General features: G+C 41.0%; 1 non-coding gene across 1 annotated transcript; it reads left to right on the forward strand.

Moving 5' to 3' along the window:
* Nucleotides 1-7,444: 7,444 nt before the first annotated feature.
* LOC142159719 (small nucleolar RNA SNORD50) lies at nt 7,445-7,516 on the forward strand. The gene has a single exon (XR_012692979.1). It is a non-coding gene; the product is annotated as a small nucleolar RNA SNORD50 (small nucleolar RNA).
* Nucleotides 7,517-18,219: the final 10,703 nt, after the last annotated feature.

Below are 18,219 nucleotides of genomic sequence, written 5' to 3' on the forward strand. Positions count from 1 at the left end.
CCTTCTTTAAATAGAAGAAGATGACATCTCATTGGTGGCAGTGAATAGGGCGGCAAAACAGCTGACCGCTGAACAACCAGCGTCCCATTACCTTGCAACGGGAACATGCGCCTACTGTGAAAGCGCCTGCCGGCCACAGACAGAAAGAAGAGGTACGTCCCGTTGCTAGGTGATGGGTTGGCGAGCAAGGAAGGCGTCCGTCCCTTGCACTGAGCAGATATGCGGGAAGGCACCTGACATTATTAAAACTGCTGTATTATATACCATATGAAAGGTCATAAAAAGAGGTTTAAAATTAGACCTTGCCCAACTCTCTAGCTCAATCACGTGATCTACAAATACAATTTAAAAAACATTAAAAGCAAATTTTTCATTAAAAAAGTGCAGCTTTAAAAACGTATATCTTCAAAAACAGTGTACATATCAGCCTAAGATTTGATTTTTTTTTATTTACACCCATGACAGGATTTATTCTTCTAAATGTAATTGAAATTAGGGAATATAAGGTAGATTTTTTTCTAAAATTGTGTTGATTTGATGTAGAATGACCCTGTTTTGTAATGTTTGCAATTTTGAACCTACGTGCAAATATGAATTACATTTGCTGATTGGTATCTATATTTGAGTGGATATTTGACATAAATGAAATGTAAATCTATTTCAATATTTTTTTACCTTTATCGGTGTCTTCTGATAGACATTATACAACTGACAAACTTGTCTTGTGACTAGTATAGAAAGGCAGCCCACAAGTAGATAAATAATTGTTACCATTTCTGAATAAAAAAAATGGGGATTTTTCATTGCAAAAAAATAAACAGAAATAAAACAAACTCAATCAGAGACATTTTGATAAATGTGTCCCCTGGTTACCTCTGCAGTTTTAATTAGTCTTTTACTGGTTGTCAGCAGTATGCGGGGTAATTTTGTGTGCTTATGCAATTTTTTTAAATATAAAACTGTTAAAAACTTCCCATGTTATATGATCATCTTCCTTCTGCGGTTGGCCTTTTTTTCTTTGTTAATTTTTATTAATGTCAATAATTATACTTTGAAATATTAGAGTCTAAATACTTGGTACATGCACAGTTTAAATAATTGGACATTGAAAATCATTCATGTATAATATAATAATAATAATAATAATAATTAATAATAATATTGATTGGACCTTAAATTGATTGTCATTTTCTGTTTTTTTTGGCACTTAGGAAATATCCACAGATAAAAGCTACAAAAACCTGTCTTTGCAATCAAGTTATTTTGAAAAGCTGCTTTTCTGTGTTGTAGCTGCACACAATTTCCAACATGCAATTTATCCATATTCCACAAAATGATTCAGGAATTGAACTGATGAACCCACTGATGAAAAGTGGATTGTCTTACCACTAAGGCAATGTGCGAGTGGAAACAACATGTGCATGAATAGACTAGAAGGAAAAGCTGAGCATCCACTTCTCTCATAACAAACTGTTTTATTTTAATAATTTTAATTAATGTAACAATCAATTAATTACATTATTATTATCAAATCTACAATGAAATATTAGATGCCTAAATCCTTGGTCCATGCACAGTTTAAATATTTGGACATGGAAATTCACAACACAATGCATGCGTTACTAGCAACTTGAAGGTTTAAGGATAAACAATAAAGAATTACACACGTGCTCTTGTTCTCCAACATGAAAAATTTGTCATCTGTAAGTTTGAATTGAAAATAACCGTGAATGCGGATGTAACTGCTAATAATTCACAATCATAAATATGCACAACACTAGCCATAGTAAGCGCCAAAACATATACTAGCGCACTTTTCTATAAGTGACACATTGGAGTAAATCCACAAAAACATGAGGATATACAAAGTTCATACAGATGCAGGCATGATTCTGGATTCAAACTCATGAACCTACTGCTGCCAGCTTATTTGTCTAACCAGTAAGGCATACTTCAGATTGAACCAAACATACAACACAACACAGGACCTAGTGGCATCCTAAAGTGTGAATGACCATAATTAAATGAACAATTGCACACACCTTCTTAGTAACATAAAGGATCATGTTTTGGTTTTTAAAAATTAAAATAAGAAAGTTTATGCTAATGCATATCAGAATAATATGCAATCAGAAATAAAATCAAACATTTTTTAATCAGTATAAAAGGAAACAACAGATTTTTATAAACAGCATTGCATAGACCCAGCATCAGATCTCGTCATCTGATACCACAGTGGCCCATAGACCTGTATATACTTGTCTCATTACAATCCACTATAAAAGACTGCTTCATGCACATTTGAAGTTGGTTAGGACTCTATACTGTGTTTTTCTGGAGTGGCTTTCTATAGTGGTCTTTTATATGTATTGAGAGTTATATTTTAGTTTACTCTTTTATAGACACTTTAAATGTTTGTGTTTGTAAGATATTTTATGTTACACAATAAAAGTGCATCTCTATTTTCATATGTAATGTGCAATGTGCATTTTAATATGTGTGTTTTGTCTTATAAATTTTAACCTAATTTTTTTATTTTTGTTTGGGAGGGGCAGGGGGGGGGGGGGGGGTGGTGTTGTGATGCGTTTCAATCTAATATCTATTAAGATAATTCTTATGTGTTTTTGCACTTTCCCATGTTGCACTTTCTCCACCAGATCTCTATTCCTCCTGACACTGTGCAGGCAGGCCTCTTCAGGTTCCACACTGATTTGCAAGGTATTTTTTTTCATTTATTTTAGAATCTGTTTTTTAACACAACTTTTAAAATTTCAGACATCCTAAAAATACAGTTGTTTAGGGATGAAAGTAAAGGCCTGTTTCATTTTTATAAACATATACCAATGTCTGCAAATTTGATTTTGTACTGTAAGGGCTGCCTCTGCCCCTGCTAATATTATCAGATGTGACTTTTGTAGCCATAGCACTTTCAAAAAAAATGATGAAGCTTGATTGTTTGAGTTTTGTTTAAAATAAACATAAATTAAGGCTTTTATTGATGTACTACCAGGCCTTAGCTGGGACATGTTTGCCTCACCTGAAATATATTCAGTAATTAAGCATAGTATGTTAATTCTATCTGACTCACTCTGTGTTTTTTATTTTTTTTCTGCCCCGGTAAAGTGCATAAGCAAAGTGTTGTGTGTTTATTGTTTTTAAGGCACTGATTTGACAATGTTTTCTAATGGAGATACCTTACATTCTCTTCCATTTTGATGATAAGTGAGAAACAGACACCTGTGACAGGATGGACCGCCTATGCCACCCTGTCTGTTGTTGCTGGGAACCGGCTGGGCTTACTTTGCCACCGTTCCCTTACGTTATTGCGAAAACTCCCCTCCTGCTGCAGTGGGAGGGACCTGCTGCCACCACTGCACTCCTGTACCGGCATCCAGAACCGGGTTTCTTCTGCGTAACTGACGCTGCTAGCGTGTCTCGTTGCTGATATACCTGGGCTGGTAACTCCGGACCTCTTACTATGGATCCAGGTTGCTGTGAATGGATCCCCCCTGGCCTATCACACTAACCAGGGCTGCATGGGTAGCAGGCAGAGCGGTGGTACTGGAAAAGCTTGGGTCCAAACCGCAGAGACAGCCGAAGAATGGATTAGATTTAGGGTCTAATCTGTAGATCACAGGAATACAACGATATTGAAGATGTTTCCAAGCAGGTCCTTGAAGCAAGATGGTTTATTTGCTCACACACACTGGTTTGAGGTACCAGTGATCAAGTCAGATGTTGAACTCAGAAGAACACTTACATGCTCACATAGCTCATCTTTTATACAGTTCTGACATAGGCTATTTTTAGAATCAGGATTTAAGCCTGTTTACCAAAACATTGATTTACATACATTGCAAAGCTGTACCTAAGAGAGAAATATGTTATTTTGACAATTTTTAAAATCCAGGGAACATCACATTGTTCTGTTACTATTTACATTTACATGTCAAAAAACATACTCACACACACACACACACACACACACACACACACACACACACACACACACACACACACACACACACACACACACACACACACACACACACACACTTCTAAATGTGTGTTCCTTGGCCTGGGTGGATAATTGACTGAAAGTAACTGTGTAAATTAGTGCAACTACTCTTTTACACTACAATGCACATTTCCTGGGTACAAATCTGGCCTTCAAATACAAATGACTTACACTGTTACCTTGGCACTAAAATATGTGCCAAGGTAACAGCCGTGAGACTGGAACTATGTGTAGAGTAATTTAGAAATATATATGCTTTTTGACAGCCTATTAATTTTACCGTTTCTTCACTTCATTCTGCATACGCCGACATGGAGCAATGGCATTTACTTGTTGGGTTATTTCTTCCCAATGGCGTGATTTCTCAATGGCTGACAGTCGTCTATTGTGGGTGTGAAATTTTTCTTTTGTCATTTCAACCAATATTTTAATTTCTTGACATGTGAAATTATGTTGGCGCCTGGTTCACGGGCCATGGCCAGCATCAGACTTTTCTTACTATAATATAAAGAGTTGTACGATTTAAAAACCAACTACAAATGAACTACATTTACATTGTTTAATCTACCCCTCCCCCCTCCCTAAATCTAATTGATTGCATGCTTAAGAAAAAAAAATGCATTACTCAGGCTTCTACGATTCAATGAAATGGATGTACCTCAATGAAACTGGAGCCTGTGGCGAGACGCAGCTTGTGTTTTATAATGTACTTGCTGGCACTGAAAAAAGGGAATCCCTCTAGCGTACCTTGTTATAATTATATATGCACTATTTATAGAAGGCATGACACAAAATAAGTGTATGCATTACCCGTTGCCTTTTGAATTGTTATAATATGTGTTCAAGGTGTCTCACCTTGATTGCAGTTCTGTATAAGAATGTTAGTTTACACTGGGGATGGATGTGGAGCAGCACAATGACTTCATATTATATTATTGCCACCAGGCAGAGTGAAGTCACTGAGAGGAAGCTAGAAACAGAGTGACTGTCTTCCTCACGCACATGGATCAATGAATTCCTTGTCATCTTGTAACCCAGCAAGCAATGATCTGCTTGCTGTGGTGAGTTGCAAGTTATTTTTCTCACTAAACCCCAGAATAAAACACATTGGAGTGTTTAAGTCAGGCTAATAAGCAGGTATTGTTTTTTACTTAAAAAGCCTGTCCTTGGTTTAGTAGAAACCTTATAAAAAGATGTGCTACTTATATAGCACAGTGCAGCTTTGTTAAACACACAATAACCCAGTAATGACAGGCACTGATCCTACCACCCAACTATATAACCCACGTCTAAAAAAGACATGGGTTAAAAAAAAGAAAAATTATGTAAAGTTATCAAGCACTACTTGTTTAGATGGCTGCCTTGGAAGTATAAAAGTGATCACCAAAAACATCTTTAAAGTGCAAATATATAAATAAACATATTTACAACCATTGGTGCTACTTAATAAATACAGTTCTTTGAGACAATAATTCAATTATTCACAAAGTCTTATGTATTCCAAACCTCCTTTGATGTATTCCTGATATCCTTTAGTTGCATTAGACATCACAGTCCATTTAATGGATCATATGTGCAAAAAGAAACAATGCCAAATATATTGTTATACGTTTCCACTTATAATAATATTTTTTTTGCACCAAAAGTGTGTAGACAACTTCTGAGGTATAATTTCTCTTTGTGGTTATGCTTACTCAAAGGTCCGTTGTTTATCTTATATCACAATCTCTACTAGAGATGCTCAGGCTCGATTCCTCGGAAACCGAACACACCCGAACTCAGGGAATCCGAGTACCGAGCCGAGTACTTTCGCACTTTTTCGGATTCCAGAATGAGGCAAAACGCCATTGTGACGTCGTCGAATCTCAGATCTCGCGAGTTTTGGAATCTATAAATACCGCCCTCCACGGCAATCTAGCGCCATTTGAGAGAGGGATACAGAAGGGGTAGCATAGAGTCAGGGCCATCTTTTCCATTGGGCACGATGGGCAGGTGCCCGGGGGCCCCACAGGCAAGGGGGCCCCATAGGCAGTGCTCTTAATTAGAATAAATAATCCTGCAAAAGAAAAAAACTGTTATTTGTTGTAAGTGTACCTGTCCCCTCCCTAGGTCTCTGTGCACAAGGGGCTGCATTAGTCCTCATATGGAGCAGCAGGTTATCACATTTTTAGCAAGGTTAGCACCCAGCAAGGAGCTGGTCCAAGGACAGAGTGCATGCACACTGCAGAAGTGGAACGACAGGCTTCCATCGTTAAACGAGATTTTTAGTTCACTTTAAAAATCTTGTTCAACAATACAACGTGCTTTAGAACGATAATCGTTCATTGTTCCAAGGTACACACTGTTTTGATATTGGGACAAGCAGTCGTTTATCATCATAGTGGCCCGATAGACGTTTGACAACACAGTAGTGTGTACCCAGTCTTATGCTACCTTTGGCTGGGTCACTGGGCTTAAAATGTTCCTAATAGGCTGCTAAGCCGAGTCTCAACCCTCTGGACTAAAGTTTGCCAGCCGTCCCCAGGATCCACTGTCTGGATTAGTAATGCCACATTGATATTATCCACACCTTTGATACAAGTTGCTATTGTCATCTTAACACTCATATCTCCATCCTCACTGTTCTATAGTAATAACTAGAGATGAGCGGGCTCGGATTGCGCTAATCCAAGCCCACCCGAACAGTGCGGATCCGACGGGATCCGAGCACTGTTCGGGTATTTCCGGCTCACAAAAAAAATGAAACGGAAGCTATGACGTCCAAGTCTCGCGTCGGATCTCGCGAGACTCGGATCGCATAAATTCCCCGCTCGCGCCCGCCATCTTCAGTCGTGCTCAGATCAGGGAAGAGGGAGGTTGGCTTTTTTAGTGGAGCTGTGGAAGAAAGTTACCTGGGGGCGAGAGTGAGTCAGTATTTACAGCCAAAACAGAAGCAGCTGTCATGAGAGTTAGGTTTTAAGGCAACCCCAATCCTTTTCCACTTGGCCATTTCCATTTATGGTGCAGAAAACTGGGACTGTTTCATAGTATAAAATAATTAAAGAAAAACATCTTCTTTGTAAATATTCATATTAGTGTTTATACCTCGATTTTCTATTTTTTGGTGCATGTCAAAACCCAAACCCAAAACAGTTTACAGTCTTTCTATTACTTTTTACTCAACTGTGACTCTATAAACATTCCTAAACAATTTGTAAAAATTTTGACAGCACAGTGGCACAGTAGTTAGCATTGCTTCCTCACAGTGCTGGTGTCATATGGGTTTGAGATTCCAACCCTGACAATATCTATGTGGAGTTTGTATGTTCTCCTAATGAGTTGTGAGGGTTTTCTTTGGGTGCTCTGGTTTCCTCCCAATGTCCAAAAACATACTAATTGACAATTTGTGTGTTTGTTTTATAGCAAATGTCAAACTTAAATTTACCGGAACTGTGATAAGTCAATCCCGAACCTGACTTGTGTGATGACACACTTTATTATGGATCTGACTGCTGAGTTCATGTACGTGGTGATAAAAGCTAGGTATTTCAGTGAATAGTTGGGAGTATCTTGTATGGAGAAAACTATTTTGGTTAGCTTCTCGGCATGAAGTGTAGTGACATTGTTTAGCCATAAAGTATGTGTTGCATATTTTACTGCCCATGCCCCTGTGTGCATATTTGTACAGATTATTTGCGTTACCTAGGAGACTGCAAGCAAGGCACTGATCCTGCCATATAAGTCCAGTGGTACTGCTGTTTAAGTCCACTGATCCTGCCACGTGTTGGGCCACGTGTTTGTGCCTACCACTTGTGTCGCTTAGCTTAGTCATCCAGCTACCTCGGTGCAACCTTTTGGCCTAAAAACAATATTGTGAGGTGTGAGGTGTTCAGAATAGACTGGAAATGAGTGGAAATAAATGTTATTGAGGTTAATAATAGTGTAGGAGTGAAAAAAAAATGGATTTTAGCACTTTTTATGCTTTTTTTCAAAAAAAATCAGAACCCAAAACCCTAAATCAGAACCAAAACCTTTCGTGGGGTGTTTTGGCAAAACAAATCAGAACCCAAAATCTCAAGCTAATCAGAACCCAAAACTAGAGATGAGCGGGCTCGGATATCTGAAATCCGAGCCCACCCGAACGTTGCCGATCCGAGCTGGATCCGAGACAGATTTGGGTATTCCCGCCAATTGCAAAATTGAAACCGAGGCTCTGAGTCATAATCCCGCTGTCGGATCTCGCGATACTCGTATTCTATAAATTCCCCGTTAGCCGCCGCCATCTTCACTCGGGCATTGATCAGGGTAGAGGGAGGTTGTGTTAGGTGGTCCTCTGTCCTGCTATATCTCGTGCTGTGCTGTGCTGTGCTGTGCTGTGCTGTTCAGTGCTGTGCTGTGCTGTGCTGTGTTCTGCTCAGTCCAATGGGGCTGTGTCCTGTGCTCTGTCCTTCTGAGTTCAGTGGTGCTGCTGGGTCCTGTACTGTATCCTGTTCAGTCCAGTGGTGCTGTGTCCTGTGCTCTGTCCTTCTGAGTTCAGTGGTGCTGCTGGGTCCTGTGCTGTGTCCTGTTCAGTCCAGTGGTGCTGTGTCCTGTGCTCTGTCCTTCTAAGGGCATTGTTATTTCCCCATTATTCCCAAGTTATAAAAAATAAAAAAAAAAGTTATAAAAAAAAATAAAAAATAATAATTATAAAAAAAAGAAATAAAAAAAATATATCCAAAAACAATCCAGCAGTATAAGTCCATTGGTACTGCTATATTACAAAGTTCACTGATTCTGCAGTATAAGTCCAGTGGTACTGCTATATTACAAAGTTCACTGATTCTGCAGTATAAGTCCAGTGGTACTGCTATATTACAAAGTTCACTGATTCAGCAGTATAAGTCCAGTGGTACTGCTATATTACAAAGTTCACTGATTCTGCAGTATAAGTCCAGTGGTACTGCTATATTACAAAGTTCACTGATTCAGTAGTATAAGTCCAGTGGTACTCTCCTGTGCCGCATATAATTTTTAAAGGCTTTGCCGAGTGTGTGTGGCTTAGGGGTACGCTCTCTTGTGCTACATATAATGGAAAACAAAAATTTGGAGAATAAAGTAGGGAAAGATCAAGACCCACTTCCTCCTAATGCTGAAGCTGCTGCCACTAGTCATGACATAGACGATGAAATGCCATCAACGTCGTCTGGCAAGCCCGATGCCCAATCTCCTAGTACAGGGCATGTAAAATCCAAAAAGCCCAAGTTCTCAAAAAGTAGCAAAAAGAGAAACTTAAAATCATCTGAGGAGAAACGTAAAGTTGGCAATATGCCATTTACGACACGTAGTGGCAAGGAACGGCTTAGGCCCTGGCCCGTGTTCATGACTAGTGGTCCAGCTTCACCCAAGGATCTAAGCCCTCCTCCTCCCCCCCCTACAAAAAATTTAAGAGAGTTATGCTGTCAGCAACAACAACAAAACAGCAAAGAACTCTGCCTTCTAAACAGATGACATCACAAACCCCCAAGGCGAGTACAAGGGTGTTGGTGGTTGTGAAGCCTGACCTTCCCATCACTGTACGGGAATAGGTGACTCCATCCAGCATTTGCAGCACACCCTCTGCATATGTTGGAAGGATCACCCACAGTGTAGATCCAGATTTGGATAATCAAGGTGTCAATGTTGTACACCGGGAGGAGGCTATTGATGTAGCTGGCGCTGTGGAGGAACTTGATGATGAGGATGGTGATGTGGTTATTGTAAATGAGGCACCAGGGGGGGAAACAGCTGATATCCATGGGATGAAAAAGCCCATCGTCATGCCTGGTCATTATTTTTATCCAAATCCAGACAACCAATGTATGGCCATATGTAGCTTATGTAAAGCTCAAATAAGCAGGGGTAAGGATCTTGCCCACCTAGGGACATCCTCCCTTATACGTCACCTGAATAACCTTCATAGTTCAGTGGTTAGTTCAGGAACTGGGCCTAGGACCGTCATCAGTACAGGGACACCTAAATCCCTTGGTCCTGTTGGATACACACCACCAACACCCTCCTCGTCAACTTCCTCCACGATCTCCATCAGATTTAGTACTGCAGGCCATGTCACCAGCCAGACTGAGTCCTCTTCTATACGGGATTCATCTGAGGAATCCTGCAGCGGTACGCCTACTACTGCCACTGCTGCTGTTGCTGCTGTTAGTCGGTCATCTTCCCAGAGGGGAAGCCGTAAGACCGCTACGTCTTTCACAAAACAATTGACCGTCCAACAGTCGTTTGCCATGACCACAAAATACGATAGTAGTCACCCTATTGCAAAGCGTATAACTGCGGCTGTAACTGCTATGTTGGTGTTAGACGTGTGCCCGGTGTCCGCCATCAGTGGAGTGGGATTTAGAGGGTTGATGGAGGTATTGTGTCCCCGGTACCAAATCCCGTCGAGATTCCACTTCACTAGGCAGACAATACCAAAGATGTACAGAGAAGTACGAGCAAGTGTCCTCAGTGCTCTTAAAAATGCGGTTGTACCCACTGTCCACTTAACCACGGACATGTGGACAAGTGGTTCAGGGCAAACGAAGGACTATATGACTGTGACAGCCCACTGGGTAGATGCATCCCCTTCCGCAGCAACAACAGCAGCTGCATCAGTAGCAGCATCTACACAACGTCTGCTCGTGCCAAGGCAGGCAACATTGTGTATTACAGGCTTTAATAAGAGGCACAACGCTGACAACCTATTAGAGAAAATGAGGGAAATTATTTCGCAGTGGCTTACCCCACTTAGACTGTCCTGGGGATTTGTGGTGTCAGACAACGCCAGTAACATTGTGCGGGCATTGCATATGGGCAATTTCCATCACGTCCCATGTTTTGCCCACACCGTTAATTTGGTGGTGCAGCATTACCTCAAGAGTGACAGGGGTGTGCACGAGATGCTTGCGGTGGCCCGCAAAATTGCTGGACACTTTCGGCATTCTGCCAGTGCCTACCGCAGGCTCGAGGCACATCAAAAAAGCCTGAACCTGCCCTGCCATCACCTCAAACAAGAGGTTGTGACGCGCTGGAACTCCACCCTCTATATGCTGCAGAGGATAGAGGAGCAGGCAGCTGTGCAGTGGAATTCAGACCATTTGAAGGCAGAGGTATTGTAGTCCCGGTACCAAATTGTGTACCGGGACCACTGCACTATTCAGTCCAGAAAGCTACCTCGGTGAAACGTTTTGGACTAAAAACAATATTGTGAGGTGTGAGGTGTTCAGAATAGAGTGGAAATGATTGTTATTGAATGTTATTGAGGTTAATAATAGCGTAGGAGTGAAAATAAACCAAAAAACTTGATTTTAACACTTTTTATGTTTTTTTCAAAATAAATCCGAATCCAAAACCTTAAATCCGAACCAAAACCTTTCGTCATGTGTTTTGCGAAACAAAACCGAACCCAAAACCTCAAGCAAATCCGAATCCAAAACACAAAACACGAGACACCAAAAGTGGCCGGTGCACATCCCTACCCAAAACCCAAAACACAAAAAGTGGCCGGTGCACACCCCTAGTAATAACACAGGAAGTTGTTCTGGCACTCTGGCAACAAGTCAAAGGAGTCCTTACAAATTCTTACTGAAAACATTGGCAAGCACTAATGGTTCATATATTCGGTCATTGTATTGTTAACATACATTAAACATCTCTGAACAGGGGCAAACACAGGAATTCTAGAGAGGGGTTTACAAATACTTGGTATCAGATAAAAACACTTGCTGCAATAATAATAATAAAAATAAAATATCACAATGTATATAAATTTAATAACGTATGTTAAATAAAAAAATTAGACATAAAGTAAGCAGTACATTAAAAAACCCACATTAATATTAATCTATTTTATATAAATTATTCTTGATCATGTTACCAAACTAATATGTATTACCTTGTAAAGTTATATAACAAGATGAATACTAATCTCTCACAATTAAATAAAAAAAATACAATCAGTGTTAGTTACTTATGTAGACTTTCACATCACCTTTGGCAGCCAAGAAATATTACAAGAAAATTAATTTTGCTGAATTTTTTTTCTCAAGTCACATAAACACTAGAGCCAAATGTGAGAACAAACATGGTTGCCATTTTGTTGAAGTCAAAGTTCATTAAAACATAAGCAGATCCCCACAAAAATAAATATTAGACTGCAGACAGTTAAAATTTGTGTTAATACAGACAGAAGGAGGAGGTTCCTATTGTAGGGAAATTTCTGGACAACTGGAATTCCCCCCAAGGGCATCCCTGCTGAATGCTGCATGCAATGTCAAAATTTATGTAAAGTGAGCGCCTAAAAGAAAGTGTGTATAAAGGTCTTTTCACATACATTATTTTTGGACTATTAGTATCCAGAGCCCTCACTTGCACTGTCGCACAGCTGCATATAGTAAAATATGTAGTTCACAATCAGTTCCTCTCACAATTCCTACATCTCTCTTGCCTCTATTGAACTGCCGCTGTTCCAGTGACTCTCATGCTGTTGCTCTGCGTTACCATCATCAGGTCAGTTATAGTTCTACATCGCTATTGCCTCTATTTGAACTGCTGCTGTTCCAGTGCCTCTCCTGCCATTTCTCTGAGTTACCATCATGGGCTCAGCCTTAGTTCTCTCTCCATTGCTCCTCTTAAGCTGTCGCCATCTCTCCTTCGTGTCTGGCTCCACCTACCACTCTGCCCGGCACTCATCCAGGGGACTGCAACCTGCAGGACAGAGGCAGCTAAGTCCATACCGTCTTGCGGGGGTCCCTGGTGAACACCACCTACCCGTTAGACTCCGCACCGCTGAATGAGCAATATCATCTGGCAGATAGAAGGGATCCACTAAATTTCCTCGGGTTCCGTGACAGGTGCCAAGGAGTGGTTGGGAGCATATTAGTGGGTAAGGGAGTGGTAACAGGGAGTGCTGGTGAACAAGGGCTATTTCAGTGAGTGAGGGATAGTGTAGTATTTGGTGATGTATTTTATCTGGTGGGTGGTGTATTTGGTGAGTGGTAAGAGGGGTGAGTGTGGTAGAGTAGTACAGACAGCCATACTTACCCCTGATTCCTTAGACAGCTGATATACCAACAGCCGTAACTATGGCAGTGTGACATGTCATAGCCACGGGTGCCTAGTATTGCCCCTATGAAAATTGTGTGTGTGGGAGGGGGGGGGGGGCAGTGTTGTTTCTCGCCCAGGGCACTAAAATGTCTAGTTACGGCTCTGTTAGTATCTGAATGTGTGTAATAGGCTATGAAAATGCACAATAAATTCTTAAAATGAACAGCCTTACACTCTACTAGTGCAACTACCAATAACTTTAAAGTCAATGCAATTTTTAACACCTCTATCTTCTGTTCCAAATTCCTGACACTATCCATCCTTGAAACTAGAGATGCTCACTGACCCCCGTTAACTGGTATTGGTTTTAGAAAAATTGCTAAAATATGCTAAAATCCCATAATTATTATTAACACTAATTTCAAGTCATTTGCAGTTAATTTTGACCACCTCACAGTTCACAATATTATTTTCATACACTTTTGGACAAATACTGCAGCGACCTGGCTGGATGGTAAGCGACAGAGCAATGACACAAACACACGGTAGTTTCTAGCACGCAGCAGTGGCAGAAAAGAAAAGTGGTGCAAGATGGAATTGTCCTTGGTTCAGGAAACCGGTTATGGTTCATTTGATCGCTCCACCTGTTTCTTGGATAACTGAGGTAATTCTACAGCTAATACATGGCAATGAACGCTGCACCCCCTGCCCCCCCCGGGATGCGTGCTTTTATCAGACCCACACCAATCCAGGTTGCCAGACAATGCACTAAAATGAGCCATTGTAATTCGAACCAGCCCCAATTCCCACAAAATTATAATTTAGTTAGGTACTTTTGATGTAAAGTGCAGATTGCAAACACTTGATGAAACAGCAGCAAAGTGGAAGGTAATACATATACACTTCTATTTAGACATACATGCTTACATTACTGTGGCTTTACAAACGCTACAAATGGCTAGACAACTGTTGTCAGGATTTTGATAAAAAATAATTCCACACATAACAAGTGGATTTTTTGGTCTTATGTCCAGGCATAACAATAGCCTTCTTCTTATCACGTGCCAGAACTGCTTCCAACGGTGCAGGAATTACACAGACAAAATCATCCTCATCAACATCCTCATTAGCGCCCTCGTCGCCTACACAAATATCCCCCTCATCCTGTCAGGGCCATCTTTCCATTGGGCATGATGGGCAGGTGCCCGGGGGCCCCACAGACAAGGGGGCCTCATTGGCAGGGCTCTTAATTGGAATAAATAATCCTGAAAAAAAAAAACCTGCAAAAAAACCTTCAAGGGTCACTGAACAAGAACATCGATCTGTCTCTATCTCTATATATCTATATCTATATCTATATCTGTATGTCTATACATCTATGTATCTATATCTATATCTGTATCTCTATACATCTATATCTATATATATGTAGGGGCCCCGTTGCACTGCTTTGCCCGGGGGCCCACAATGTTGTTAAGATGGCCCTGCATCCTGTTGCAATTCCAAAGTGGCATCCTCAATTGGTGTATCACCGGCTATACTTGGGCTGTTCAGGCACACATCTGCAGAAATGCTGAAAGTGGCCTTCTTTATGGGTACACTCTTAGAATGGTCATGATTACACATAGCACTCGTGGATAGACTCTCCTCATGGATTTGTGTAATTTCTGAATCTGAACATACATTTCCCTCTAATGCCTTACTGTTTTCTTCCAGCTTGGCTTTTACACGTAAAAGTATTTGGACACCACTTTTGGAGTCCGAATGACAAGGTCTTGCTTGGTGACGACTGACCTTACAAGAAGATGCCTCAGAAACAGTTTTAGATCTCGCATTCATAGAGAAAGGCGAAGGCCTCATTCTTTCTTTGCCACTGCATGTGTAGAATGACATGTTGGCAATTTTATTTTTGTCTGCAGATAACTTTGCCTGGATTACAGGTCTTTTTTTCTTGACCAAGGGTAAAGGTGTTTTTTTACATTTTTGTTTCCCTGACTTAAAAACACTATGCACTTTTACATAGGCTTTACCAGATGACGTAAAGGGATTGCTATCATCATGACTGGTGCCAGCAGCTGCTTGGTGCTCCTGCTCTTCTGTGTACTTCTATGAATCCATTTTGATAACACTGTACACTTTGACTGCAAATTCAGAAGAAAAGCCTGCCAGGGCTAGTATTTGTATTTCAGCAATGACACTTAGCAATGAAGCACTCCTCTTTGTGTAACTTATATAACACAGTATTATTATTATTCTTTATTTATATGGCGCCACAAGGAGTCCGCAGCGCTGTACAAAATACAGTACGGACAGTATACAAGGGTACGACAGTACAGAGTAGAACAAGTATAGCCAAGACTTCAATATCTCCAAGCATAGCAAGTAGAGTGGTGTAGGAGTAGGAGAAATGGTATTGGGACAGAAGGGAAAAGGGCCCTGCTCATAAGAGCTTACATACTAAGGGGAGGGGAGATGGACAGCAGGCACAAGGAGAGTCAGTAGAGGGGTTCAAATGCAAGAGTAGACAGGAAAGTGGGAGGTGATGAGAACGATAAGGTTATGTGGATGGTTGGTAGGCCTTAAGGAACAGATGGGTTTTGAGAGCCCGTTTGAAGGAGCCAAGATTAGGGGACAGGCGGATAGAGGGAGGGAGGTTGTTCCAGTGAAGGGGGGCAGCACGGGAGAAGTCTTGAATTCTGGCATGGGATGAATGTAGAATGTGACTGCAGATTTACACCAAGCATGCCAGCCCAAGTATTTGTATTTCAGCAATGATAATTAGCAATGGAGCTCTCAAAAATGTCACTGTAGACTTTGTTGAACACTGCTACCCCTCCTCTTTCTATTCTATCTAGATTGCTACCCAACTGCTCTATAGACTGTGCCACCCCTTCTGTGTCCCTCTGTGAAATGGCACTAGATTGCCGTGGAGGGCGGTACTTATAGAATTCAAAACTCGTGAGATCCGAGATCCCACAATGTAACGATGACAAGACGATGATAAGAGGCGCTCAATAACCCTTAAACATAAATTCAATAATGAGAGAAAATGACATAACTCCAAACTAATTTATTCATAAAGTAACATTATGGGAGAGATTCACTTGCCTCCAATTCGTGGGTGTGCACTAGTGCCACCTGCTGGTAGAATTTTTATTTGTTCTAACAAAAAATACTAGACTGTCGGACTCGGGCCCCCCAGGCAGTATGGGCCCTGGTAATTTGTACCTGCTCCCTCCCCCCTCTTGGTGCCCCTGGGTATGTGTCTGGTGGCTAAGCAGCATCAGTAGGAAAGATCAGTAACGCCAGATCACTGCAAAACTCCCCAGACAGGATGACAAAATAAGCCCATCTTGTCACACAACCATTTTGTGAGCTGGAGAATTAATAAATAAAATTAGCAATGTGATATGTGTTCTGTAAGAATGAGTGACCTCACTGAAGCACTTCGGGCCCGATTCATCAAGGTACGCAAAAGCATACGTATGTGGATAATCTGCTAGTCGTCTCTGCGCCTGCGCGAAAACGGGACTTGAGCAGCGTAAAGCACCACATACGCTGCTCAAACACAGCAGATACGGCACTCAAAGGCAAACTTTGAGTAGAAAGGGGTGGGAATGGGAGAAGAGTGGGCGTGGACTGGGCGGAGATGAGAGATCCCTTGAGTAAAGTAGGCGTTATGGAACTTAACTTAAGCGTTCCCTCGCTGCAGTTAAGAGAAACTGACGTCACTAATGCCTCAAATCCTTGCTAAAAGTTAAGGACATGTTAAGATCATGTTTAAGTTCAAAACAGCTAGCGAAAACAACTAATAAACACCTTTAGAAGCATACTTTGCGTATAAAAACCACAACCAAATATTCAAAACAAACATACTTATCAATACAGACATTTTTTAGATTTTTTTTTTTTAAATCTACTATATAAATGCCTAGTGGCGTGTGTGGAAAAAAAAACAACCAAGCTGCAGCGCCACCTGCTGGGCAGAGTTATACACTGACCTATATATTTCTTGAAGGAGAAGTGACAGTTGGGAGTGGTTGGTGGTTGCCGGGGGTGACAGTGGGGAGTTTTTAACACCTTAAGTAGCTTGATGAAGGATGTGGCAATGAAGATGAAGGATGAGGTGATGGATAAAAATGATGAGGCGGTGACATGTGGACAAAGCCACGTTAAAAAAAGGGCGCTTGCGTCGGGAAGTAACGCTCTTCCCCTGAGGAGGCCTGGGCTAGGCCCAAATGCATGACAAGAACCTTTTTAACACCTTAAGTAGCTTGATTTGACTAGAATGCATGAGTATCATGCACGGGTTAACTTTTATATATTGTGGCAAGAGCCCGCTACTGCAGAAGCACACGCGTACAACATCTTCCTTTTTATGGTTCTTTATTGTCAGGATGGTAATAATGTTTTGACACCGTATACTTGCACAGCAGTTATGGAGACCCTCAACACTTACTATACATAGTCCAGCTCTCTTTCCAGATCAGCCAGCTAGCCCAGCGTTGATCTCCCTGAACAATGAAACAAGCAGGGTTTTATACCTGACACTCCTCCCACAGGCCTGGCTTGATGGACAGGTGACACACCTACCTTCTCTTTAAAAGGAAACGCCATCCCTGGCTCTGTTTAGATGATCAGACCCACCCTGTCTGTTTGCTGAGAGGAAGCAGCTTTAAAATCCTGTAAGTAAACCAATTTTAAACTACACATATGTTTTTACCTGGTTTAATCTCCACCTAGGTACATAACTGTGCCAATGTATTACTCTACTTCCCTGCTTTCTCTGCATATTGCTAGCTAAATGCCTCCTTTTGTTACTATATATATATATACACACACACACACACACACACACACACACACACACACACACACACACACACGTTAACCCGTTCAAACTTATTACCTTGTCAGCTCATGTCTTTAACCACTAAGTTATACTTCAGATTGAAAAAAACACACACACACACACGTCTTTGAACATAATTAATTGAACACACCTTTTTAGTAACAGACAGAAAGGATCATGTTTGGTGGTTTCAAAATCAATAAAGCAGTGTCTAGTCTAATGCATATCAGATAATTTTACTACAAGAAATAAACACAAGCTTGTTTTAATCAGTATAAAATGAAACAGAGTTACTCATAACTAGAGA

Source organism: Mixophyes fleayi, chromosome 5, assembly GCF_038048845.1.
Source record: "Mixophyes fleayi isolate aMixFle1 chromosome 5, aMixFle1.hap1, whole genome shotgun sequence".
NCBI lineage: Eukaryota > Metazoa > Chordata > Amphibia > Anura > Limnodynastidae > Mixophyes > Mixophyes fleayi.